The 27,194-nt window shown below is 42.4% G+C and overlaps 1 long non-coding RNA gene across 1 annotated transcript; it reads right to left on the bottom strand.

Moving 5' to 3' along the window:
- Window positions 1-344: 344 nt before the first annotated feature.
- Window positions 345-13,311, bottom strand: LOC120433353. Its single transcript, XR_005608512.1, has 6 exons — window positions 13,178-13,311; window positions 9,877-9,963; window positions 9,338-9,609; window positions 2,556-2,734; window positions 2,200-2,399; window positions 345-573 (listed from the first exon to the last, which is right to left on the bottom strand). It is a non-coding gene; the product is annotated as an uncharacterized LOC120433353 (long non-coding RNA).
- Between the last annotated feature and the right edge of the window lie 13,883 nt (window positions 13,312-27,194).

The following is a 27,194-nucleotide window of genomic DNA, read 5'->3' as shown; positions in this document are numbered from 1 at the left end:
GAAAGTCTGAGGTGTACGAGGTGAACATGTATGGAAACCGGACAGTGCTCTGTGGAGCTCATGTAGTGCATATCACCGAATCAGACAGAGCTCTGCTCATCTATCATACTGGGGCCTGTAATGTAGCAATCCATGAGATGGTGGACGTGTTTCCTGGCATTTCCTGTAGCTTCTTTCTCAGTCATACTTGTTGGTACTTGGTGGACAAGAGCTTGGAAAAAAAACATTTATGTACATAATTTATTTATTTTAAGTGGAAACTTTGTGTTTGTATGATGTAGGAAAAAGATAGACTTATCAGAATTTTCAAACATTTATTTAAAACTGTATTTTGTCTTCATTAGTGTTTTATAACTGAAGTTACTAATACATTTACAGGTTTCAGATAAAAATATGGTATAATAATCATGCACATTTTTCTGTTTGTTTAGTAAGCTGTAGGATTTTTGTTTACTTCGTTTGGAGCCCCTTTGGTGTAAGAGTTCATGCTAATAGGGAAATATATGAGTGGTAATTGACATCACACATCAGACTCTTTCAGATCCACTCTAGTGGCAGCAGCTTGGTAAGTTTCTGTGGGTCAGACAAGCAGATGCATTAACACAAACCAAGATTTGGCACAAAAGTTACTCAACCTGTGGTTAAATGTGAAATCCTAAGGTCTGGTTATTCATCTACCTAGAAAAAAAAAATCACAAAGTTATTCTTTGATGGAGGTTTTTGAATTTGTTTTGCCTTTTTTGTGGAAAATGGAAAATAAGTACAGGCAGCAGAGACTCTTAGCCAGAAACCTTTTTGTTGCTTCTGTTCCTCATTGGTGCTTGTAGTTTGTTACAACTCCTGTCATAATTTTGTGTATTGTTTTCGCTCCTTCACACCTGATGGTGGAATTGTTCATTTTCTCTGCTGCTTTTTTTGCTTATGTAAGTTCCAGGTGGAGGCTGACTATTGGTTGATGACTGAATGGAGCTGGCTATAAATTAGGACCAGTCAAGACTGGCGTGGCTCCACCTACTTCCTGCTTCCAACCAGGCTGTGTGTTCAGTAATGTACTGTGTGTGTTGAAGTTCCTGTGTCTAGAAGAACAACGTAAACTAGGTTTTCCTCCACCCCACTCCAACAAATCGCAACTGATAGCTGCCACTCCCTGAGCCTGCTGGTGAGGTTTGCTTGCTTGCTTGTAGGGGGATGTTTGATTGTTGGGGTTTTCTCTGTATTATTGTAAGATCTTACAATACAATATCCTAAATATAGGGTATTGTATATTACGTATAAAATAATATCATTATATTATATATTATATATAATATATTAAGTCCCTAGAGGTAACTACTGGTGTGATTTGGCTCTATATAAATAAAATAAAGTTGAATTGAACTGAATACTACTATTTAAGAGAGCCAGATGTAAATAATAATGAATAACTAATGATTAAATGCAGAGTGCCATAAATTTGCATTTAACTGTCTCATACCTGCAATTGAGGCTCAAGTGTGCTTGAGTATTTAATACCATTTGACAGACTTGATTATGCGTTATGAGGCACATAATGCTTTCGGTGATCAATGAGACCACTCAAATGACTAACAATCAAAGCAAATACATTATTAATAATGAAATGTATAGAACAAATTACATTGTATCTAACGTGGCACCTTTTTAAAAGGTCAGTTTGGGTACCAGTACATGAGAGTATAAAATTGTCATTAGTGGTTCAAGACTGGTCTCCATAACCTACAACATGAAATGGTACAACAGGAGTACCTTAGAAGGTATCGCCCAATTTACAAGCCCATAAAGGTACAATAAAGTACTTTGGGGAGAATATATCTGTGTTTTTCTGCTCTATACTTTGTGTAGTGCAAAAAATACTGTTTTTTCAAACGCAAAATTAAAAAATTATTAATCTAAAATATCTGAAATATAGCAACTTCAGTAATGCAAACCCCCCAATCTGAGATACTGAGACCTGGATGTAGTTTAGTGAGTTAACCCAGTTAAACCAGTGGCTCTCAAACTTTTTTCTAGCATTGCCCACTTCAGATGTCCACAATATCCAAACCCACACTACATCAAGTCACAGTAGAATTTTTGTGAAATAATGACCAGCCAGACATCTGTAAACTCTTAGGGTTTTTTTTTCGTGTCATAAAAGGCTTGTGTTAAAATGTAACCTCTGAAACCTGCTGTTACTCTTACCTTTCTCTTTTCTCTTAAACCTTTGGTAGCACCAAAACAGCATGATGATCATCGCTGCCTCCAACAACTGAAACACCATGTAGACTGTCGGGAATAGATACAGAGGACCCACCACTTCGTCAGGGAAAGCTACCTTCAATATGGTGGTGCACAGCGGGACATTCTGACAGCCTGTTTCCATGGAAACGGTCCTCCCCTCCCTGAAGGCATGGAAGGATTATTTACAAAATATCTATATACATATCTATATATCTATATATATATAGACATATATATATATGTATGTATACATGTTCAAAAGCTCATCATTGATAGCGTTAATATCGATCCATGACTGAATTAAACAAATAACCTACCTGTGGCTGAGTCTGAAGATTGCAGAAAAGACATATCCAAAGCAGTAGCCTATCAAAGGCATGAGACCAGCGATGGCCAAGAGTGAAGGAGACAGCACAGTCAGGACGTAGTGTCCGATTCCAATAGCGGTTAAGATCAAGGTCACCACAGTAAAAATCAGCATTATAATGATCCCTACCTAACAAAGGCAAAAAGAGAGGGAATAAATCAGTGTTTGACTTCTCTTTTGACTTTTTGACTTCTCTCTTTCTGGTCAGTTAAGTAGGATTTTAGTGGCTTGGATGTTGATGAAATCAACAACAGGTGTGCCAGAGAGGCAACAATAAGACAACACTCAAAACAGGAATGGTTTCTCAGGTAGAAGCCATTGGGATTGTTCCATCCTCATCATTTCTGACTGTTGTCTATTCAATTCAACTCAACTCAAGTTGAATTGAGGCAACTCAAGGCACTTTATATTGTAAGGTAAAGACCCTAGAATAATCCAGTGAAAACAAAGAAAACCCAAATAATCATAGTATATCATATCTGATACACCACATTGGTGTCAGAAGTGGGTCACCCCTACCAGGACGTAGAGAGAGATTCAGAGACTAGACCAAGCTGAGACGGCGCTTCATGGTGCGGTGTCTCTGATTGATGTGCTGTCTCCATTGACGGCCATGCCGAGCTCCCAGCAGCATGCAGCCCTACATAGCAAGCAGGTCTGGCCCGGATCTGGTATCAAGCCGGCACTGCTGGTTTACTTCTGGCATGATAAGATGTATGTCATCCGGATATGGGCCAGGCCTGGCATAGATGGCACTGTCTATGTGATGGCATGCCATATCTGGCTTGATTTTGGTTTGGTATATGTGGCCCAGGCTCATAGAAAACAGGTCTGGCCCAGATCTGGCATCAAGCTGGCACTTCTGACTGACTGGTGTCATGGCAGAGTGTATGTCAACCAGATGTGGGCCAGGTCTGACAATGATGGCACTATTTATGTTCCTATTTTCCTATTTTAGTTAGAAGACCCAAATGCCATGTTGCAATACTATACTGCTATGGTAGCCAACGTTTCAAATGCAGATTTGACAGGTTTGTGAGTGTACACTTTATCCAACACCTAGTGACGGTTTACTCATCTTTGCCAGTGGGTGGCTGTAGCTCAGGCAGTAGAGCAGGTCACCTACTAATCGGACGGTTAGTGGTTCAATCCCTGGCTCCTCCAGTCTGCATATCAAGAGTGTGAATGTGTATGAATGTAGTTAGGAAGCACTCAGTTAAGAGACAGTGTTTGATTGGGTGAATATGGCGTGTTGTATAAAGAACTTTGAGTAATCCGGCAGAGTAGAAGAGCGCTATAAAAGAATCTTCCATTCACTGTCTGAACAGAGTTTCGTCATGTTACTTTTGCGGTATTATGTTCCGGCACATGTTGTTATTACATGGCTTGATTAAGGTACACATTAAGCTGACATCTGGGGCCATAGCTGAAACTGTCCTGGGCCAGCACAGAACCACCAGTGTGTCTGCAACTGGCGTTGTGCTGGCCCATGTGTGGGCCACCTCTGGCAAACCAGATCTGGACCACCAAAGGGCCGTCATTCGGTATGTGGGCCAGATCGGGGCCATACCAATTTTGCTATGTGGGACCATGCCCAAAATACCAGCTAAGATACCAAAGTACAACGGAGTGACCTCACTAGAGCCCTACCTCTCACAAGTCCAGCTAGCGGCAAGGCACAGTGGTTGGAGTGACGATGAGGCAGCCACGCACCTGGCGCTAGCATTAGAGGGAGATGCACTGCAAGTACTTTTTGGGCAGTGGCGCTCCACTGACCAGAGCAGGGAGCAGCTGGCCAACCGGAATCGTCAGGAAGGGGAGAGCCTGGGCACCTTTGCAGCGGATGTGCAGTTGCATGCTCGTCATGCCCGGAGTTTCCACCAGCTGCCTGGGAGAAGCTCAGTCTGTATGCCTTTTTGCAAGCACTTTCTCCATAGTGGCTGCATCAACATGTCCACCTTGCCATGCCTCGGTCCCTTCTGTGAGGCACTCCTGGAGGCTGTATGAGCTGAATTGGTGCTCTCCTCACGACCTAACCAACAAGGAACTCTTCCACACTACCCATGCACCAGGGCCGCAGACTGCGACGAGAAAGAGGAGGCAGCTGAGGTTTGCCAACTCCAGCCCTCAGTACTTTGAAGACGTCCTTGTGAACCAACGGACCACTGCTACCAGATGAGCCTGGCCACGTGGCACGCGACTGCCCAGTACCCACCCTGAAGGGCAGCGTTATGCAGCCACAGGGAAAGGGCGGTGGAGCGGTCTAGTGAGGGGATCTCTGCTCCAGCTGCCTGCCCCTCTCCAAGGAAGATGCACTGTGGTAGGCCGAATTGAGCACATCAAAGGGTTCTATCTGAACTGCTGCATTGAGGACCGGCCCTGCCAGGCCATGGTAGATGCAGGGTCTACCATTTCCCTATTACGACCTTGTGTGCTCCCGGGGACGTCTGGGCCGCTTGTGGTAGGCTGGTCACCCACCGCAGGGCTCTAGAGTGAGACCAATTTGGTCTCAAATGTGACCTAATTTCTCAATGGTGCAACTAAAAAAATTCTAGGTTGCTCCCGGGGACGTCTGGGCCGCTTGTGGTAGGCTGGTCACCGACCGCAGGGCTCTAGAGTGAGACCAATTTGGTCTCAAATGTGACCTAATTTCTCAATGGTGCAACTAAAAAAATTCTAGGTTGCACCAGTGCGACCAGCCGTTCAAGTAAAAAGAAAAAGTCTCCGCAACTCTGAAAGACTCTGTGTAGCCAACAGCAGACAACATTATCGTGGCCTAAACCAATCATGAAGGTGCTGCTTAGAGTAGCTGAACGTGCCGCTGAAGCGCCGCAGCACCGACTCCATGCTGCTGCTGTTCGATTTATTTGTGTGTCGTGTGTGTCTCTGCACAGATGCGCAGAAAAGGGAAATGGGAGGGAATTCCCACAAAGCACTCGCGACACCTGCACATTCATGTGTTAATGTGTTAATGTTCCGCCAATAAAATCCTAGATTGCACGGAGGACTACTCCCATTAACCACGCAGCAGTTGAGGCAGCAGCAGGAGGCTGACGCTACGTTGGCCCAGGTGAGGACCTGACTGGAGATGCCACAGCCCCCAAATTGGACAGGGATGTCAGGTCGACGGCACAAAAGTCCATGGCAGAACATTTCAGAAGGCCAGCCACTGAGCCAGCAGCGGTGAAGGAGCAGCTCTGAAGGCTGACCGCACGGATGGCTTGAGGTGAAGGCCTACCACTCCCAGTGGGAGAACCTTGAGCTGGTTGACAGCCTCATGTACCGGAGATGGTGGGCGAGAAGAGAGATGAGATGTGGAGTTGCACGTTCATTGCTGTGACACCTGCACAGTGCAAAAGGTCCCAGCTCAGTGCTCCATGCCACTCTGCAGCAGTATTTGGTGGGGGCCCCATGCAACGAACAGGAGTGGATGTTCTACGGCCTTTTCCCGTCACTGAGTCGGGGAACCGGTATGTGCTGGTGACCAGGGACTATTTCACAAAGTGGCCTGAGGTGTACGCAGTGCTGGATCAGAGTGCAACTATAACCACAGAAAAGCTGGTGGATGAGATGTTCGCCCTTTTGGGGGTTCCCGGCTGAGCTTCACAGTGACCAGGGGCTTAACTTTGAATCTATAATCTTTGTCGAGGTCTGTCGATGGCATGGGGTGGAGAAGACGAGGACCACGCCACTCCACCCACAAAGCGACAGCCTGGTTGAGCGGTTCAACAGTACGTTGGCAACTCGGCTCGCCGTCCTCTCCAGCCAACACCAGCGTGACTGGGACCGACATTTGCCCCTGGCCCTCTGGTCATACTGAACAGCGGTCCAGGAGTCCAGCTAATGAACGCCTGCTGCCTTGATGTTTGGGCCGGAGCTCTGGAGGCCGGTGGACTTGGTGCTTGGGGCCCCACCCGAGCCAGAGATCATTGGAAGGCAAGAGATGGACTACTTCAGGAGGCTGAAGGAGCAGCTACAGGTGGCCCATGACTACCCCCTCCAGGCCCTGGCCAGTGCAGGAGTGCGACAGAAGAGGGCTTACGACATCAGGTGCCAGGGTAGAGCCTTTGTGCCTAGAGATAAGGTCTGGGTGTACTGCCCTGTTCGCAAGAAGGGGGTGTCCCCCAAGTTGTGCAGCCACTTGCAGGGGCCGGCAGAATTCTTGGCACGGATATCAGAGGTGCTGCACCCGATCTGCATGCCTGGGCAGGGGCACACAGTGGTGTTGTACAAGGACAGAATCTCGCCATATGGACCACTTGCCCCACCTGTGGTTGGAGGAGGGGATGCCAGCGGTATCACGTGTTCTGATCAGGATGATTCTCTCCCCACTGGCCTTAATCAGCCGACTCGCCTGAAGAAGGCCCTTGGACATTTGAATGACTTTGTATGGGGTGATGGGGTTGTCCCCCACCTGACACCTTCAGGTGGGGGACTATGTAGCACGCTAGAGGGAGGGGCCGCTGACACGAGGACTTATGGGACTGTATACCTGTTTGTTGATGTGTTCTATACGGAGCCCCGCAAGGGACATGGAAGACAAAAAAATGAAGATGAACTTTGGCAAGATTTCGCAAAACTTTTGCGAGATCTCGTAAAAGTAACTCGGGATCTCGCAAAACTTTTGGGAACTATCAAAACTTCCAACTGGTGGGTAACAGACGTCTCCATAACGTCGGAGCATTTTTGCAAATGTGTGATGTCTTGATAAACCGAGCAGATATTTTAAGTTTACACAGCTACATTCTCGCCTGAAAATATCTTAAAAGTTTATTTTTTGACCCAGAAAGAGTAATATTAAAACTAAGTAGCTGTTGGAAACTGGAATTGGCTGGGCCGCGCTATGAATTCTGGGATAGGTTGGGCCAAGAAGGACGCATTTGGAGCAGCCTTCGAATTGGGACAGCCTTCGTTGCCTGGCTCATCAACTTTGAGCTGGCCTGGCTCATCAACTTTGAGCTGGCGGCCTCCAAAGGATACGGCCTGTTTTGCGAGATCTTGCAAAACAGGCTGTGAGTTAGATGGCTGTGCCTGTTTACCTCCTCTCACTGCTGAGGTGTGAAGGGGCGTTACTAATAAAAGGCTCTGTTCCCTGTAACTTAGCATTACAGCTAAGGCAGGACGAGCAGGTCAAAACAGAATTCTCTGTCTCCTTCTTGTCTGAGCTCGCCACAAAATGACCCCTATGAGCAATCGCTTTGGCCACAGCAGAAGGTAAAAATTCCCTTTTAACAGGAAGAAACCTCTGGCAAAACCCGGCTCACTGAGGGGTGGCCATCTGCAGTGACCAGGTGGGGTTGAGAGGAGTAACTAGGAAAAAGACACAAGCCATTGATTAATAATAACCAATGATTAAATGCTGAGTGGTGTATAAACACATAGTGAGTAAAGAAGAAGCACTTGTGCATCATCAGAAGCCCCAGCAGCCTAGACCTATTGCAGCATAACTAAGGGAGAATTCAGGGTCACCTGATCCAGCCCTAACTTGTCAAAAAGTTTTAAACTTAATCTTAAAAGTACAGAAGGTGTCTGTCTCCCAAATCCAAACTGGGAGCTGGTTTTACAGAAGAAGGAATAGACTGACAGCTGAAGGCTCTGCCTCCCATTGTACTTTGTACAATGGGAACCATTGTACTCTTTGTACATTGTACTCTGGGAACCACAAGTAAGCCTGCAGTCTGAGAGAAGAAGTTCTCTATTAGGGTGATATGGTATTACGAAGTCTTAAAGATCGATTCAAGATTTAAGACCTTGTATGTGATGAGGATTTTAAATCCTCTTTTTTATAATAACAAAATCAGCTTACTATCACCTCAAGAATATTTCAAGGATAAAAGATCTGATGTCTCAACAGGACCTGGAAAAACTAGTCCATGCATTCATCTTTAGTAGGCTTGATTACTGTAACAGCATCTTTACAGGTCTACCTAAAAAATCAGTCAGACAACTACACCTCATTCAGAACTCTGCTGCTAGAGTCCTCACTAAGACCAAAAAAGTGGACCACATCAGTCCAGCTCTGAGGTCTTTACACTGGCTGCCTGTCCGTCAGAGGATTGACTTTAAAGTTCTGATGCTAGTCTATAAAGCTCTGAATGGTTTAGGACCAAAATACATCAGTGACCTCCTGACCCAATATGAACCTTCCAGATCTCTCAGGTCATCTGGATCCGGTCTTTTATCAGTTCCCAGAGTCAGAACCAGACACGGAGAAGCTGCATTCAGCTTTTATGCTCCTTATATCTGGAACAAACTCCCAGAAAGCCTCAGATCAGCTGAAACACTCAGTTTATTTAAATCCAGGTTGAAGACTCACCTGTTCTCAGCTGCTTTTGAATAAAGCACCAAATCCACACTTTTAAGCTTAAATTCCAAAACTTACATTTTAACTACTGATTTTATCTACTGTTTTGATTTTTGATTTTATATACTGTTTTGTTTGTTTGTTTGTTTGTTTGCTTGTCTTAATCAATTTTAAATCATGCTTTTTATCTATTTTGTTTTTAATGTCTCTGTAAAGCACTTTGAATCACCTTGTTGTTGAATTGTGCTATATAAATAAACTTGCCTTGCCTTATAGAGCCAAAAAATATTTTTCCCCTAGCCACGTGCTGAATGTCAGTTGTGAAAAAATCGAGGTGCCAGCGAGGTGTACCCAAAATAGGTACAGAGGTAGCGGCAACAACAAAGGTCCATTGGAAAACCCGACCATGAAAACAAACAGTCACGAACCTTTCCCCGAACGTTGCAATGGGAGAGCCATTAGCTGCAATAAGCTGCGGTCCGCAGCCCGCTGCTAAACCGTCGGCGCCGGACAGGGGAAGGAGGCTCTTCTGGGAGCCGGAGTCGACCAGGAAACGTCTCCCGGAGCGCGAGTCTTCTATGAAGAGCAGTTTTTCTTTGTCGCCAGTGGTCACGGCCACTACAGCGCGCTGTCAGGGCCCGTGTCCCAGGGTCGGAAAAGCACAAGGCAGCAGGCAGCGGCGCGCTCTGGGGCCAAAACGCTGATGGTAGAAACAGAGGTATGGAATGATTTTTAGGCCTTTTATTTTATTTTTTTTAATTTGTTTTAATATTAATCTTCTTTTTAGTTAAGTCAGTTAATGTAATTTTCACATTTTTGTTATGAATCCCTGTCAAAAAACTTTGTGGGACACAAGTCATAACTCACTGTCCGTATTTGTAACTTTATATGAAGACAAATAAACGTGTATGATTTGTATTTGTATGTGTATTATTTACTAATTATTTTACTTTACATAAACACCAACCTTAGCCAAGCAAAAGGCTGTAAGAGGCATGATCACATACTGGGCCACAACTGCAATAGCCACCCCCTTAGGTTTCATGAGGTGATACTGGAAACAGAAAAAGGTAGAAAACTGATCATAAATAATATCCCTGGACCTATAAACACAGTTCAAAAAGTTAGATTACTATGAAAAAGTTCATTTCAATTCAAACAGGTAAACTTTCATATATTCTGTATTCATAGCAATAGGTATTATTCAGAAAGCCTGTATCTGCAAATATTTAAAGATTTTATTCCAATTATCTGTCCTTCCTTCCCTCTTTCCATTTCCTGATGCTTATCAGGTTGTGGGGCAGCAGTCGGAGCAGAGAAGCATAGTCTTGCCTCACTCTTGCCACCTATCCGGTCTTTAAGTGATGACGTGATGAATCCTACTTCCGGGCTCCAACTACCCTGCGTTTAATAAGGCTTTTGTGTTTTTAACTACACCCCAGCCCATGTAGCAGTATATGAATGACTAACCTCGTATTGTGGATTGATTATCTCAGTTTTTCTTCTGACTGAAGTTTGATCTCTTTACAGCATCCTGCCATGCTATTGCATTTGTCCCTGACCATCGAGAATCCTCATGTTAACTTCTATCGAGTGGAAAAAAGTAAGCGTTCATCCCCCAGCTTCACTGTTTATATTATGCTACCATAGCTGTGTCGCTAGCGATCACGTGGCACATCATTTTATACCAGCTAGCCAAACTTCAGTAACCCTACAAACATCACTGCTGTTTACTTTCCTGTCTTCATTTATGTCAGAAGTGATAGCAGAGCTGTACTTCTTAATTTGATTCAGAAATCCCTCAGTCAGGACTATATTTAGATGGAAACTAGTGAGCCAACTCCCTGCTAACTTCTAACTCTGTTAAATTTAATAAATTCCATTTTCATGGATGTCTGGATGTTAAACTTAATTGTTACACCTGGTAGAGCAGCCAAACGTTTCATTTTATTACAGACGAAAGAATTCGAGTTTTTCAACTCTCAGTGATCCCGCAGTGATCGTATGACTTATGGATTCCAGCTCATTCAGGTGACACCGTGCCATATTAAACACTTTACCAATTTTCTAAGTGAATATATTTCTAAAGGTGGTACTGACATCATTTCAAAGGCTGATGTCACTAACAACTCATCCAATCCACACATGCAAAGAAATTTAAACCAGGCATGTCCATAACTAAAAGAGTTTCCTTGGATCTGTGTTTGGGACGTCCACCCTTGATTTATCGTCATCATCCTGGTAGATGACAGCAGGTTTTCATCAAGAATGTCCTGGTACATTTTTCCATTCATCCTTCCTTCAATTATATGAAGCATGCCAATGCCATATGCTGAAAAATAGCCCCACTCCATGATGTTCCCACCTTTAAACTTCACTGTTGGTATGGTGATTTGGGGGTGATGTGCAGTGCCTTTTGACCTCCAAACATGGTGTGCATTGCGGCATCCAAAGAGTTCCGTTTTGGTCTCACCAGACCAGACTATATTCCCCCGGTATTTCACAGATGTGTCTAAATGTTATTCAGCAAACTTTGAACATGCTTCAACATGCTTTCTCTTCAGTAATGGAGTCTTGCATTGTGAGGGTGCTTACAGACTATGGCGGTTGAATGCATTACTTATTGTTTTCTTTGAATCAATCGCACCTGCTGATTCCAGGTATTTCTGTCCTTGACTCTTGGACTTGAACTCTTCTGATATTTCTTTTCACTCGTCTGTCTGGTAGCATCTGGTCATGTCTGGTTTACGGTGAAATTATGTTCTTTCCACTTCCACATTATGGCCCCAACAGTGCTACACTGGAACCTTCAGTAGTTTAGACATTCTTCTGTAACTAATGCCATCACTATGTTTTGCAACAATAACGTTGCCATGGTCTTGAGAAATCTTTTTAGTTTTACCCTTCATCAGATGTTTCTTGTGTGACACCTTGGGAATGAGACACCTTTTTATTAGTGGTGGGCGGATCGATCCAAATATTGATTGTGTCGATACCAAGTCGGCATCGGTATCGTATCGATACTAGCCTGGTGAGATCGATTCTTTACTTTAAGTTCTGCTCTTGTTTGCAATGCTGTGCTTTCAGCAGAGACAAAACAGCCAGGTCGCTGGACTCGCCGCTCCTGTGTCAGTGAAGGGCAGGCACATTTTGCTCCTCCTCCCCCCTCTTGTGTTTAGATGTTGCGCTGTTACATGATGTGACTTAGAGGCATTGGGGGTTGTTGAGTTGTTTACATATTAATTATATTTTCACCAGTTGTTTTTGTTGTTGAGAATTTTAATTGTAATTTTTGTGTTATAGTTTCTCAATAGTACGTGTTTGTTTTAATTTGTTTACTGGTTTGCGTGCACTTCAAGATTTTTCTAAAATCTTAAAGTGCACGGCACACCTGATGGCATTTTCATGCTTCACAGCATCATTTATTACTCACAATAATTACACGGTTGCTGTAACAGTTCATTCAATGGCGGCAGTTCTCCCGCTGCCAGCCGTATACATCAACAACAAAAACAACAGAAGCAGAGCAACGGTTTTAAGCCGGCGAGATGTGATTGTAGATGCCGTGCAGGCCATCTCACCTGCAGCGGCATCACAGACCACGGCCCGCCACAATAATAAAGCCTTTTCTATTTAATTATAAACTTTGTCCTAATTATGTCCTGGGTTTAAACTGTTTATGAAATAAAAAAGGAAACATCACAAAAAACACTTAAGGTCATGAAAATTAATTGAGATTTAGCAATTCAATGACGCGTCCACCTTATTTATTGAAAAGTATCGGTATCGGCAATACTGGCCCGTATTTTCTTGGGATCGGATCGATACCAAAATATGCAGTATCACACACCACTACTTTTTATAGGCTCAGTTGGGACTGAACCAGCTGAAATTAATTTGCATTAAGCGGCAGGATTGCTTTCTATTTACTGATTTCAGCTGGTGTCATGACTTTCCACAGCTTTTTGCTTCTCCTTTTCTTCATGTTTATGTATTTAATACTTTTTTCCCTGTGTCATTTCTCATGAATGGATTGCATGGTTTGCTGCAGACATGTGTTGAGAAGTTCACATTAACCATATTTACTTATTTTATCCTTTTTATCTCAACATGGCCAGCAATTCCTTGGGGGAACTGGAATGTGTTGTCAGGGATACGGACATTTCCAAAATCCTGCTTACGTGTAATTTTTTAAAGCTTTGTCACAATACTTTTTTGCATATACACAAACCACATATACCTTTGAATTCACTATTGTTCTTGGTCACCTTAATCTTAGACACCTCCATGGTGCATCCAAGTGAAACCATGGTGATGAAGACTATGACTATAACCACTACTGAAATGACACTGCCAATCACTGGGTCCTCAACAGGACGGTGAACCCAGGTGGTGTTTGCAGCCGTCATGTTGCGCCACAAATCTTGATGAGAGGTCAGGTTTGCTGTGTTGTTCATGGTGCCTTCAAATCAGAAGAAACACAAGGTCCTGAGCTGTGAGTGAAAAACCAAAGATGGACATGAAGAAGGTCAGAGAGCAGAGTAAGAGTTAAGCAGAATACCAGCATCTTTGTTTGTTTAAATTCTGTGTTAAGATTTTCAGTTTCATCCTTAAACTTACTGAAGAAAACTTCTGTAGCAGGAAGTTCACACTCTATCTTATTGAGGTATGCTTATGATACAGATTCTGAGCTGTGGTAAGATCATTTTCAGATGCAATTTTTTGAGCTGTATTTAAGTAATAGAACCTAAAGAAGCTAATAAATTTTTGAAATAAATGAAGAACTATGTACTATGTATATATATGTACTTTGGGTTTTTGTGCTTGGTTTAATGTTCTATCAAAGCAGTCATATGTTACAACATTGTAGTAAAGAATATTCAATACAGAGAATGATTTTACTTTAATTTGTCCAAAACTGAAAGAAATAAAGCTGTTTTAAAATCTCTGTGTGCTCTCTGTAAGAGTGTCAGACTTGAATGCCCTCTAAGAACTTTGTGTTCAAATTGATTGAGTTTAAAGTTTAACAGCTGACACTTTGGGAATGAAACAACAACTGCAACAGTACACTCTGGACTACTTAAAACATATCCCTGGTTTCCGAAGCATTGGTCTTCTGCCTTGTCCTCAGGACCTGTGTTGTGTTCTGCTGTGATAATTTTTCACACTCAAACACCCCGTTTTACATGAGCATGCACAGAGACTGAATCAAGAAGCCTGCGTTAATAAGCGAAGTTGACAACTGGATGTTTTACGGATAGCACTTCATAATATTGAAGCGGAATTTGCAGAAGCCCACAAAGTAGTGAAGAAGAGCATCAGAAATGACAAGAATGTCTACATAGATGGACTGGCAGCTGAAGCAGAACAGGCAGCTAATAATGGTAACGTGAAACAGCTTTATGACATAACCAAGAAATTGTCTGGGAAGTACAGCAAGCCAGAACAACCTGTCAAGGACAAAGAGGGAAAGGTCATCACAGAACTAGCACAACAGATGAAAAGATGGTCTGAACACTTTGAGGAGCTCCTGAACAGCCCAGCACCACCAAATCCACCAGACATCAGTCCAGCCAACGAAAATATACCCATTAACTGCGATAGGCCAACCAGAGAAGAGATAAGGAAGGCTATCACACTAATGAAAAATGGAAAGGCTGCTGGACCTGACAACATACCAGCAGAGGCCCTGAAAGTAGATTTGGAAGCATCAGTGGAGCATCAGTGGAGTGCTACATCCACTCTTTGAGAAGATCTGGGAAAAAGAAGAGATACCGACTGACTGGAAAGGGGGGTATCTAATCAAGCTCCCCAAGAAGGGTGACCTTAGCAATTGTAACAACTATAGGGACATCACACTCCTGTCAGTACCAGACAAGGTCTTCAATCGGATCCTTCTAGAGCGGATGAAGGACACTATAGATTTACAACTACGAGATGACCAAGCAGGCTTCTGACACAACCGATCATGCACAGATCAGACCACAACACTACGCATCATAGTGGAACAGTCTCTGGAGTGGAACTCATCATTGTATATCAACTTCATCGACATCCACACAAACAGTGTGGATCAAGAGGTCCTTTGGAAGCTCCTCGATATTATGGCACCCCAGCAAAGATGATCAACATGATCAAGAGCTCATATCAGGACATGACCTGCAGAGTCATCCACAGAGGGCAACTTACCAACAGTTTCCAAGTGAAGACCGGAGTCCGACAAGGATGCCTGTTGTCCCCATTCCTCTTACTCATCGTCATCAAGTGGATTATGAAAACTTCCACCAGCGAACGCAGGAATGGAATCCAGTGGACCCTGTGGAGTCAACTTGATGACCTAGACTTTGCTGATGACCTTGTACTTCTGTCCCACAGCCAGCAACCGATCCAAGAAAAGATCAGCATATTGGCAGCCACATCAGCACAGGTTGGACTCCACATCAACAAGGAGAAGACCAATATCCTTAAAATCAAGTCCAATAATAACAACCTAATCATCCGTAGTGGAAGTCCTCGGGAGGAAGTACACTCTTTTACCTACCTAGGCAGCATCATCGACCAGTGGAACTGATGCAAACGTCAAGGCAAGGATTGGCAAAGCAAGAGTCTCCTTCATCCAGCAGAAGAAGTAGTAGTAGTAGTAGTAGTAGCACTTTATAATATGGCTCGCAATTAAGGGGGAAATTCCCCTGTAATCAAATGGAATTTCAAAGTGTTACATTTAAAATTATAATGTAATTGCACTTAAATACTTAAATGTAAGCAGACTAGAATAAGGGGTTATGTTTTTACAGGAACAACGAAATAATAATGCTGTAAATAAACTTAAGTCGTGCATAAGTTATTTTAAGTATTGTCTAATTTCATGGAGGGTCTCCTTTCCTGTAAGAAACCAGCAAGGTTACTCTGCTCCACTTTACAGCCCACATCTCGAAAATTACAACGTGTTTACAATGTAAGATGGGGGGATTTTCCACAAAATTAACAAGATATTATGCAATACTTAAAATTACGTACAGTTTAATTTGTCTCCTTTCCTTTAGGCCACCTAGAATCTAGGTACCACTTAAAATTAATTGCATTACAAGAATTTTGCCAGCTTTGGAAATCACAGTTACATGTGCTGCAAACTGTCAAAGTTCTTTTGGAATGTCTTTCGAGACATATATGGTGCTGTAAACTTAGATTTTGTATTAAGGGTTATATTCTTTCAGTCTGTCTCTCTGTCTCAAGTTTGCGTCTTTGTAATTTGTTTCTTGTTTCTTGTTTTACTTTGAAGGTCCATGTCTTATGTTAGTGTATTCAGTTTTACTTCCCCCCTGTCTCGTTAGCCCTAATTTCTCCCAGCTGTGTCTCCCTCCTGTTTCCCATTCCCTGATTATGTGTCTCTGTATATAAGTCCTGTGTTTTCCTTTGGTCTCTGTCGCGTCGTTAATGTTGTTACCCTCCGTGTGCTGTGTGTTTTGTCTTGTACTCTGGTTTAGTTGCTCAGTTCCTGTGTTTCACTTTCTATCGTCAGAGTTTTGTTATGTTTCTGTGAGTTTTATTTGTGAGGAGTTTTTCCAGCAATAAAAGCTGCGTTTTGAGTTACGTCCCGTCTTTGTGAGTCCTGCGTTTGGGTCCTTTCCTGCCTGCTGCACACAGCCTATCATGACAGAAACAGAACATGTCCTGCAGGAATTTAATTAACCCTCTGGGGTCGACGGATGAGCGAGCACATCAAAATCACGTGACCGATTTAAGACGAAACAGCTACAAGATGCAGCGACTCAGAATCTCCATTTATACTTGGGTCAAAAGTGTGGACTTCAAACTATATACCAGTTTTTAAATTGTGTCAATAGGCCATGTAAAACGTTATGATAAAAAATAAATGCGATGTTTTTTTCTGAACAAAACAGTGATGTTTACAGCGGGAAGAAACAGTAAAAACATTTTCTACGGACAGCGCTAGCAAACATTCTACGCTTGTGAGTGAAAAAAGAAAAAGAAAAAACACTCCTTCCCTATTGGTGTTAAAGTGTACCATGTCAACCAATCAAAAAATGATAAGGCAACATGTGACACTTGGTTGTTTGGGAAGAGGGGGAAGTTTTAGGAGTGATACCCGTGAGAGAAAGCGGGCGAGCGAAAGAAAGAGAGAGAGTGAGTATTCACATGTAGTGAATGTCACATTTGCTCCAAAAAAAGCCACCAAAGGCAGATTCCAGTGTAAACGCTGTCCCCACATGGAAAACTGGACTGATACACCTCCTCTTGTCAGACCAGAAGGGTTTAGGCCTGTGGTGTTCTCCCCTGTCTTATAGTGGACAGAAACTATTTTTTAGAGTTGCATAAATAATTTGTGTGCCTTCTTATTTGATGCAGCACACCTGATTGTTTTGTAAATAGTTTTAAATGGTTATATAAAAAATGCCTGAGGCCTTGGCTGCATTGTTAGGTAAATAGTACCATTTAACTTTGTAGTTTGCAAAACGTGTGCATAATTTTAAGAAATGTACAATTTCTATTTGCATTTCAAGTTATGAAAATGATTCATTAAACATGTTTGTGGTTTTTACGGTAAAATATATAACTTTTTTACTCTGATTTTAAATTTTTTGTCTGAATTTAAATCAATTGCAGAGGCGGATCTAGAAGGGTGGCATGGGGTGGTAAGTGCCACCCTAAAATGATCTCTTGCCACCCCAAGTGCCACCCTAGTTTTGCATATGACAGTGTTGTTTATTAAAATAAGATAGCATTAACACTTTGAGGGTAGTTACAGTTAACAATGAATATAAATGCTAAAACTGAATATATTGCATAGTGTAACCCCCCTCCACCATTACCAAATGGTTCAGCCCATAGCATGGGACTGGCTTTTTTTTCTTGTTTTCAGGGGCACAGTTTGAACAACGCCATGGGAATTTCAGATTTCACACAGGTGGTTGGTTGTTGCACTGTGGAAATGGAATGAAGGTGAGTTTAATTTACCCTCTGGGGTCCACGGACACGCTGCACCTCAAAATCACATGACTGATTTAAGCTGACACATCAACAAGGTGCAGCCACACTGTCTCTCTTTTTCAGCCCGTGTTGAAAGTTCGGACTTCAAAGTATACACCAGTTTTTAAATTTTAATTACAGGCCAGTAAATCCAGAGTTATGATAAAATATATATAAAAATAAAAAATAAAAATTCCCCACTCGCCCCTGTGGGCGGTTAATCCTTCAAGCTCGGGTCCTCTACCAGAGGCCTGGGAGCTTGAGGGTCCTGCGCAGTATCTTAGCTGTTCCTAGGACTGCGCTCTTCTGGACAGAGATCTCCGATGTTGTTCCCAGGATCTGCTGGAGCCACTCGCCTAGCTTGGGAGTCACCTAGTGCTCCGATTACCACTGGGACCACCGTCACCTTCACCCTCCACGTCTTCTCGAGCTCTTCTCTGAGCCCTTGGTATTTCTCGAGCTTCTCGTGTTCCTTCTTCCTGATGTTGCTGTCATTCGGAACCGCTACATCGATCACTTTGGCCGTCTTCTTCTGTTTGTCTACCACCACTATGTCCGGTTGGTTAGCCACCACCATTTTGTCCGTCTGTATCTGGAAGTCCCACAGGATCTTAGCTCGGTCATTCTCCATCACCCTTGGGGGCATCTCCCATTTTGACCTCGGGACTTCCAGGTTATACTCGGCACAGATGTTCCTGTACACTATGCCGGCCACTTGGTTATGGCGCTCCATGTATGCCTTGCCTGCTAGCATCTTGCACCCTGCTGTTATGTGCTGGATTGTCTCAGGAGCATCTTTACACAGCCTGCACCTGGGGTCTTGCCTGGTGTGATAGACCCCAGCCTCTATGGATCTTGTGCTCAGTGCTTGTTCCTGTGGTGCCATGATTAGTGCCTCCGTGCTGTCTTTCAGTCCAGCTTTGTCCAGCCACTGGTAGGATTTCTGGGTATCAGCCACCTCCTCTATCTGCCGATGGTACATACCGTGCAGGGGCCTGTCCTTCCATGATGGTTCCTCGCCTTCCTCCTCTTTCTTGGGTTTCTGCTGCCTGAGGTATTCACTGAGCACGCTGTCAGTTGGGGCCATCTTCGTGATGTATTCGTGGATGTTTCTTGTCTCATCCTGGACTGTGGTGCTGACACTCACCAGTCCCCGGCCTCCTTCCTTCCGCTTAGTGTACAGCCTCAGGATGCTGGACTTGGGGTGAAACCCTCCATGCATGGTAAGGAGCTTTCTTGTCTTTATGTCAGTGGCTTCTATCTCCTCCTTTGGCCAGCCTATTACCCCAGCAGGGTACCTGATCACGGGCAGGGCGTAGGTGTTGATGGCCCGGATCTTGTTCTTACCGTTCAGCTGACTCCTCAGGACTTGCCTGACCCTCTACAGGTACTTGGTGGTTGCAGCTTTCCTAGCGGCCTCTTCATGGTTCCCATTCGCCTGCGGGATCCCCAGGTACTTGTAACTGTCCTCTATGTCTGCAATGTTGCCTTCTGGTAGTTCGATCCCCTCAGTTCTGACTACCTTCCCTCTCTTTGTTACCATCCGACTACACTTCTCCAGTCTGAACGACATTCCGATGTCATTGCTGTATATCCTGGTGGTGTGGATCAGTGAATCGATGTCTCATTCACTCTTGGCATACAGCTTGATGTCATCCATGTACAGGAGGTGGCTGACAACTGCTCCATTCCGTATTCGGTATCAGTAGCCAGTCTTGTCAATGATCGCACTGATGGTGTCATGGTCCTGGGCCATGTTGGCCCAGTATTCTTAGTTTTTGTGCATTTTGTATTTTTCTCTTTATTTAGGCATTAGTTCCTGGGTCGTTCAGTTAAAATGTTCCTTATTTGGTTACCCTCTGTGTGCCCCTCTGTATCTGTGAACCCCGTGTCCCCTCGTGTTTTATTCCATGTTTCCCCAGCCCGCTATGCCTGTGTTCTCTCCGTCCTCTCTCTCCTCCTGTCTGCACCTCTGCGTACTTCCTGTTTTACTTTGATAGTCTCCCGTCAGTGTTGTTTACCCCTGCCATGTCTCGTTATGATTATCTGTGTCAGCTGTGTTCCCCGTGTGCTCCCACTTCCCTCGTTAACCCTCTGTGTATTTATGTGCATGTCTTTCTCTGTTCAGTGTCGCGTCGTCAATGTCTCCTCCCCGAACCTGTGTGTCTCTCTGTGTTCCCTCGGTCCTCAGTTTAGTTTACCCAGTTTAGTTCTGTTACTTTGTAAGACCTGCAATAAAGCAGCGTTTTTGAGTTCATCTTCTGTTTCTGTGAGTTTTGCGTTTGGGTCCTCACCTGCCTCCACACAGCCGGTTCATGACAGAGGGGGTTAAGGCCTATGCAGAACAGCAGTGGGGACAGGGCATCTCCTTGGTAGATCCTGCACTTGATGGTGACTTGTGCTATGGGTTTGGAGTTGGCCTCTAGTGTTGTACACCACATACCCATTGAGTGCCCGATGAAGGCTCTCAGGGTCCTGTTGATCTTGTACAATTCTAGGCATTCCAGGATCCAGGTGTGGGGCATTGAGTCATAGGCCTTCTTGTAATCAATCCAGGCAGTGCACAGGTTGGTCAGTCTGGTCTTGCAGTCTCGGCTCACTGCTCGGTCTACCAGTAGCTGGTGTTTTGCGCCTCTGGTATTCTTGCCCATACCTTTCTGTGCCCCGCTCATGTATTGACCCTAGTGCCTGTACATCTTAGCCGCTATGATGCCTGACAGGAGCTTCCACGTGGTGCTGAGGCAGGTTATTGGTCGGTAGTTGGAAGGGACCCGTCCCTTCTGGGGGTCCTTGAGGATCAGGACTGTCCGGCCTTCGGTTAGCCATTCTGGGTGTCTCTCGTCAACTAGCAGCTCGTTCATTTGTGCTGCCAGGCACTCGTGGAGAGCAGTCAGCTTCTTCAGCCAATAGGCGTGAACCATATCAGGGCCTGGTGCTATCCAACTCTTCATACTGGAGACCCTTATATATATGTGTGTATCTACATATATATATATATATATATATATATATATATATACATACATATAAAAGCCATCCTTTTTTCTAAACACTGTCGTCATATTTTTTTTGGGGGGGGGTTTGTTTTTCTTAAAGCATTTTCTAAGGACAGAGCGAAAACAGCAAAGAAAGGGGGGAAAAAAGCCACCTCTTTCTATCGGTGTAAAAATGTACTATGTCGACCAATTAAAAAAAAAAAAAAGTCAATACGTGGGATTTGGATGTTTAGGAAGAGGTGAAAGTTTCGGGAGTGACGGTAATGGCAGTGAGACAGAGCGAGCGAGTAAGAGAGAGAGAGAGAGCAAGAGAGAGAGAGTTTTTAGATGTGGGAGGTTTGCAACGTTTACGGTGGAGTGTATAGTTAGTGTGTTATGTTGTCTTGTGTAGTTAGTCTGTTGTGTAGTTGTTGTTTTGTTTTTGTGTCAGTGAGGGCACTAATGAATGTCACAAAGGCACATTGCAATGTACAAAATGTCACCAAGTAGAAAACCAGCGGAGTGATACACCTCCTCTTGTTGCTATAGGAGGGATTTATCCCTGTGGTGTTCGCCTCTGTCTTTTGGTGGACAAACAATTTTTTTTTTTTTTTTTTTACTGGCACAGATAATTTGTGGGGCATCTTATTGCAACACCTGATTGTTCTCTCATTTTAGTTAAAGTAATATTTTAAGTTGTTGTAGAAAATAAAAAAACACCAGGTGTATTGGCTGCATTTTTAGATAAATAGTTGTATATGTTTACAAAATGTGTGCATAAGTTTTCAAAATGTACAATTTATATTTGCATTTCAAGTTATAAAAATAATTTACTCAACATGTGTGTGATTTTTACAGTAAAAAAAACTACTACTAGGATTTTAAGTTTTTTGTGTGTTTTCAGATCAGTCGTGTTAATACAGTATGTCAATGAAAAAACAACTAAATTCAGACACGTTTCAGGTTGAGCTGAAAACAATGATACCAAATAAGGCAAGGGAAAAAAACAATAAAATGAAGCAATTTGAAGGTGAAATACAAATGTAAAATCAAAAGGAGTCAAAAATGGCCGGTTATATTTTGGACCTCAGAGAGTTAATCCAACAAATCATGAAAAATTAGGTTAAAGTTTTTGTTCATGACAGTGCAGATTTCTGAAATTTTGTGTAATTTAAGCATGAAACAATTTGATTTTTTTCTAACAAAAAACAGTGAAACCTAAGTTAGACTTGAGTTTGTAAATGAACCGCCCCATGTTGTGTAGCTTTCTGGATTTTATACTTATTGGGCTATATATTTATTTATTATACAGGCTATACAGTACATAAGATCAAAACTCACATGTTTTATGTAACTAAAGTGTTTAATTATGTGGGCTACAGAAAATAATTAAGTTATAGACTATATTTATATGAAATACATGTATACTTACTGCATTTGAATCATTTTAACCATATGTAACCACCTGCATATGTGTTCAGAAAAAAAGGCTTTGATTTTCCCACCTCATTTGATTTCTTTGCCACCCTCATGCCACACTAAGAAAATTTCTCTAGATCCACCCCTGATCAATTTTGCTAATATAGTATGTCAAAATGAAAAAATAACTCCAATTTCAGATATCTGAGGTTGTGCTGAAAATAATGATACCAAACAAGGCAAGATAAACAGTTTTTAAAGGTGAAATATAGAGATAAAATCAAAAGTAGTCAAACATGGCCAATTATACCCTGGACCCCAGAGGGTTAAAGTGATTTAATAGTTCACTTTCTTCACCATTTCTAACTGATGGCTAACATACATACGTACGGTGCAAATACAGTGAATCTTTTACTTGACTTTTAACACTTGGGTACAACATGCTTAACTAATGCTTAACTGAACAATGCGTATTCCTCACTGGAAGCTACTTAAATCTGGTTAATCTGTGTATTACTGAGAAAAAACACGCAGCATTTAATTGTTTCAAACTTCACACTCCTTTGTCCACATGCTGTGTGCCCACAAATTGCTTTCACAAGATTGCACATGGTTGTTTTCTACTCATTTTGTGCTGTATGAAAACAAACTACAGCCCACCAATGCTTCATAAAAGAGTCAAGACTGACTTCTGTAGTTTGCTGCAGGTGAGAGTTGCACACCTAAACCTAATAGTTATTCTGCAGAAAGCAGAAAAAACGAGGAAAATCCTCAAGATGATTTTGAAGAAATAAACAGTTGACAGATATGTTAACAGCTGTATTCAGTGCTTGCTTTACCTTTTAGGCCAGATTCTTCCTTTGCTCTGCTCTCTTCTCTTTGTCAAAACATCAGTTCCTTTTGTGTTGCCACTCCTCTTACCTCTTCAGGCCTCTGGTGGTGCCATCTAGTGCACAGCTGACTTCAGCACCTAGAGAGGAGACCATCCTCCTCCACATAAAGAAAAAAAATGAACTAGCGTAGCACTACAAAACACTTTATTTTAGTTTTCAAATACTGCCCCATCTATTTAAAAGTAATTTAGGGTGGCTGTAGCTCAGGAGGTAGAGCAGGTCACCTACTGATCGGAAGGTTGGTGGTTCGATCCCTGGCTCCTCCAGTCTGCATGTCAAGTATCCTTGGGCAAGATACTAACCCCAACTTGCTCTCCGATGCGTCCATCGGAGTATGAATGTGTGCGAATGTACTTAGTAAGCACTACGTATAGATAAAGTGCTTGTGAGAATGGGTGTGATTGGGTGAATGAGGCATGTTGTATACAGCGCTTTGAGTACTCCGTGAGAGTAGAAAAGCGCTATATAAGAATCAGTCCATTTACCATTTAATTTATTCTTCTCACAGCATGTAGGGTGTTCCAACCCCAAGTAATCTTCATATTATGTTTCGTATCTGGACAACTGCAGTGGTATGTGTGCATGCTGTGCTTGGATATTATATGTGGACATCATCCAAGGAAATGTAGTTCATGAAGTGGAAAAATAGCGACATCCTCTCAGATGGAGCACACTGCAGTTCAGAGGGAAATATTTTGACAAGGAGTGATACGTTACAGATTTTCAGGTCAGAGTGATCTAGCCAAAGATAATCAAGACATAACTGGACTGTATTTTGTTTTTTTGTTTTTTAGCTGGACACCTGACAACGGTGAAGCGATAAGTGGAAATCACGATGAATTGAAAGCTCCTGACAAACCAGAGCGGCTTGCCTGTCCTCGCTTGTGTTTGAGTCTGTGTGCTTACGCCAAAACCTCCCATTCTTGTCTCTCCTTTTTGAGTTTGTCTTTTTCAAAAAACAATCTGGTACTTGAAGGCTTTTTTGTAACTTTTTACTACAGATAGTGATAAACACCACATGGTGCTGTAAACTTAAATTTTGCTTACTTAGACAACCCTCTTGGTGACAATAAAAGCTCTGAATGGAGTAGTAGCAGCACATGTTTGCAATTATAATGTTGCAATCACATATTTTCATGCTTTTTATAGCCGTACTTACAACTGACTAACGAATGCCGTTCCTTCCTGCATTATATTGCGTGGCTGTGCTTTTATTTGTGTGTAGATTACAGACTTTTAAACGTAGTTTTTAAATGAGTTTGGAAAAATACATTTTTGTACATGAGGAAACATCCTCAAGATGATTTCAAGATGATTTTCAAGAAATAAACAGTTAACAGATATGTTTACAGGTGTATTCAGTGCTTGGTTTACCTTTTAGGTCAGATTCTTCCTGCTCTCGTCTCTTTGTCATAAAATTAACTCCTTTTGTTTTGACGCTTGTTTTATGTTTCAAATGACACACGGAGGCCTCTGGTTGTCCAGAGGCGCCATCTAGTGCACAGCTGACTTTAGCACCTACAGAGGAGACCATCCTCCTCCAAATAAAACTAAAATAAAATAGAATATTATAATACAATAGCACTACAAGACACTTTATTTTAGATTTCAAATAATGTCTCATCTATTTATAAGTAATTTATTCATCTCAGAACATATATGGTGTTCCGACCACAAGTAATCTACATATTGTTTTTGGTATCTGTACAGCTGGAGTGGTTTGTGTGTGTGCTGTGCTTGGATATTATATGTGAAGTCATGAGTGGAAATCACAATGAATTGAAAGCTCCTGAAAGACCAGAGCAGCTTGCCTGTCGTTGATTGTGTTTGAGTCCGTGTGCTTACGCCAGAACCTCCCATTCTTGTCTCTCCTTTTTGAGTTTGTCTTTTTCAAAAAACAATCTGGTACTTGAAGGCTTTTTTGTAACTTTTGACTACAGATAGTGATAAATTAAATGTATGATTCAAGGAGTAAATCAGGCCTTCAAACCCAATTTTGTCACCATTATTTACTATAAATCACTCAAAGGAATCTACAGCTGACATACTCTTCAGACTGCAGTCTGCTGTGAGATGATGGGAGTGAGTGTCCACGGTGCGAGGGGTCCTTGATGATGATACTGGCTTTCTGCTGAAGTCTGCCAGTATAAATGTCCCTGAGGGGGGGGGGTTAGTGAAGTATCGGTTGCCCACTCTGCCACCCTCACCACCCGCTGCAGTTTTCTCTTGTCCTCCACAGTACAGCAGTTAAACCAGAGTGTACAGCAGTAGGTCAGAAGGCTCTCGAAATGCTTGCTTAAGAGATGTTTTTATTAATAAATTCTGACACCCTCTGCAAAAATGCCATCTATGCATATATACTTTTTTTTTTTTTTAATTTGTCAAAGATTTCTGACAAATATTTTGTACGTTGCTGGTATTACAGTTAATAAAACTCAGACACTTAAGGTATTATAGTGAATATTCAATGTAGAAAATGATTTCACCTGGAATCACCTCCCCACCAGCAGCCCAGAAAAAGCAGTCCTGCATTCATTTTTGCTGTCTTGATGTCTCTCATACTCTTCTTCTTCTATCACCTGTCACGTCTCTTTTAAGTTGCAGACATGACAGTCCAACAACAGGCCACCCTGTTTTATGTGAAGCATGAAGCAAGTGATAACAAGTAATAACAAGTTGATAACTGGGGTTTTTAAGTGTTGTTGAGCCAGCAACACTGGCTTCACCAGCAAGATGAAGAAAGCCTGGATAGGCTGAACCTGCTTCATGGTGCAGCTCTCAGGTCACTCTTGAAAACGTGTTTAACATCAATGAGACCTTTACTCAGTTAGACAAAGCTTAGGAAAAAATAATAACGGGGGAAATAATAAAATTTTAATTGAATCAATAGGTGTATATATATATATATATTAGTATATACATATACTAGAAACTAGAAACCTTCATTTAAAGGTATTTGTATAGGACAAATAATGCTGCCCACGTGGTGCTGTAAACTTACATTTTGCTTCCCAACATTACATGTTAGTAAAAGTGTTGACCAACAAAGCATATTCCTAAATAAAAGCCACTTAAATCTGATCCATTTTCTGTATGACAACCACATCCTCCCTGAGGTGTGCTCACACAAATTGCTTTCACATGATTGCATGTCTGCTTCTGTCGATATGAACAAGAACACATATGAAAATACAAACACAGCACAGCAAAGCTTCATAAAAGTGTCAAGACTGACTTCTGAAGTGTGCCCAAGGTGAGAATTGCACACCTAAACCCAGAAGTCAGTCTGCAGAAAGTAGAAGAAGAAGAAATGAGGAAAATCCTCAAGATGATTTCCAAGAAATAAACAGCTGCAGTTCATCTGTTTCAAATGACACATGGAGGCTTCTGGTTGTGCAGAGGTGCCATCTGGTGTACAGGTGAGTTTAGCACCTTGAGAAGTGCCTAAAAAGCTCCCCATCTTCTTTCATGAAAATACATAAGTAAATAAAAATTTTAAAAAGATCAACTATTACCCAATAAGCTCCTCTAAATTAAGAAATTAGTTTCCTTGCTCACCCCGTTTGTATACACGTACTCTATGATACCTGTGTCACACCACTGCATCATCCTGTTCCAGGACAGTGATGGGCTCTGTAGCTGTCCTCTTCCTTCTGAAGCTCATCACCATCTCTCTGGTCTTATTTACATTCTGCAGATCAGCAGCAAAATCATCAATCATCAAATTGCAGTCACATTGTGCAATGGAAAAACACGTGTTAGTTTACTGATGATAACCGATTATTTCTTGTTGAACTTGATGAGTTTTTTTCCAAGGATCTAAAGAAAGAGATTCTTCCACTGTAAGAAGTCCAAGTTGTTTTTTGTTTTCCAGCTTATGAAGACAGCCCTCTTGGTGACAATAAAAGCTCTGAATGCACTAGTAGCAACACATGTTTGCAATTATCATGTTGCAGTCACATATTTTCATGCTTTTTATGGCCGTATTTACGACTGACTAAAGAACGCCA

Source organism: Oreochromis aureus, linkage group 15 (genome assembly GCF_013358895.1).
Source record: "Oreochromis aureus strain Israel breed Guangdong linkage group 15, ZZ_aureus, whole genome shotgun sequence".
Classification (NCBI taxonomy): domain Eukaryota; kingdom Metazoa; phylum Chordata; class Actinopteri; order Cichliformes; family Cichlidae; genus Oreochromis; species Oreochromis aureus.
This window is presented reverse-complemented; position numbering and strand designations above follow the sequence as displayed.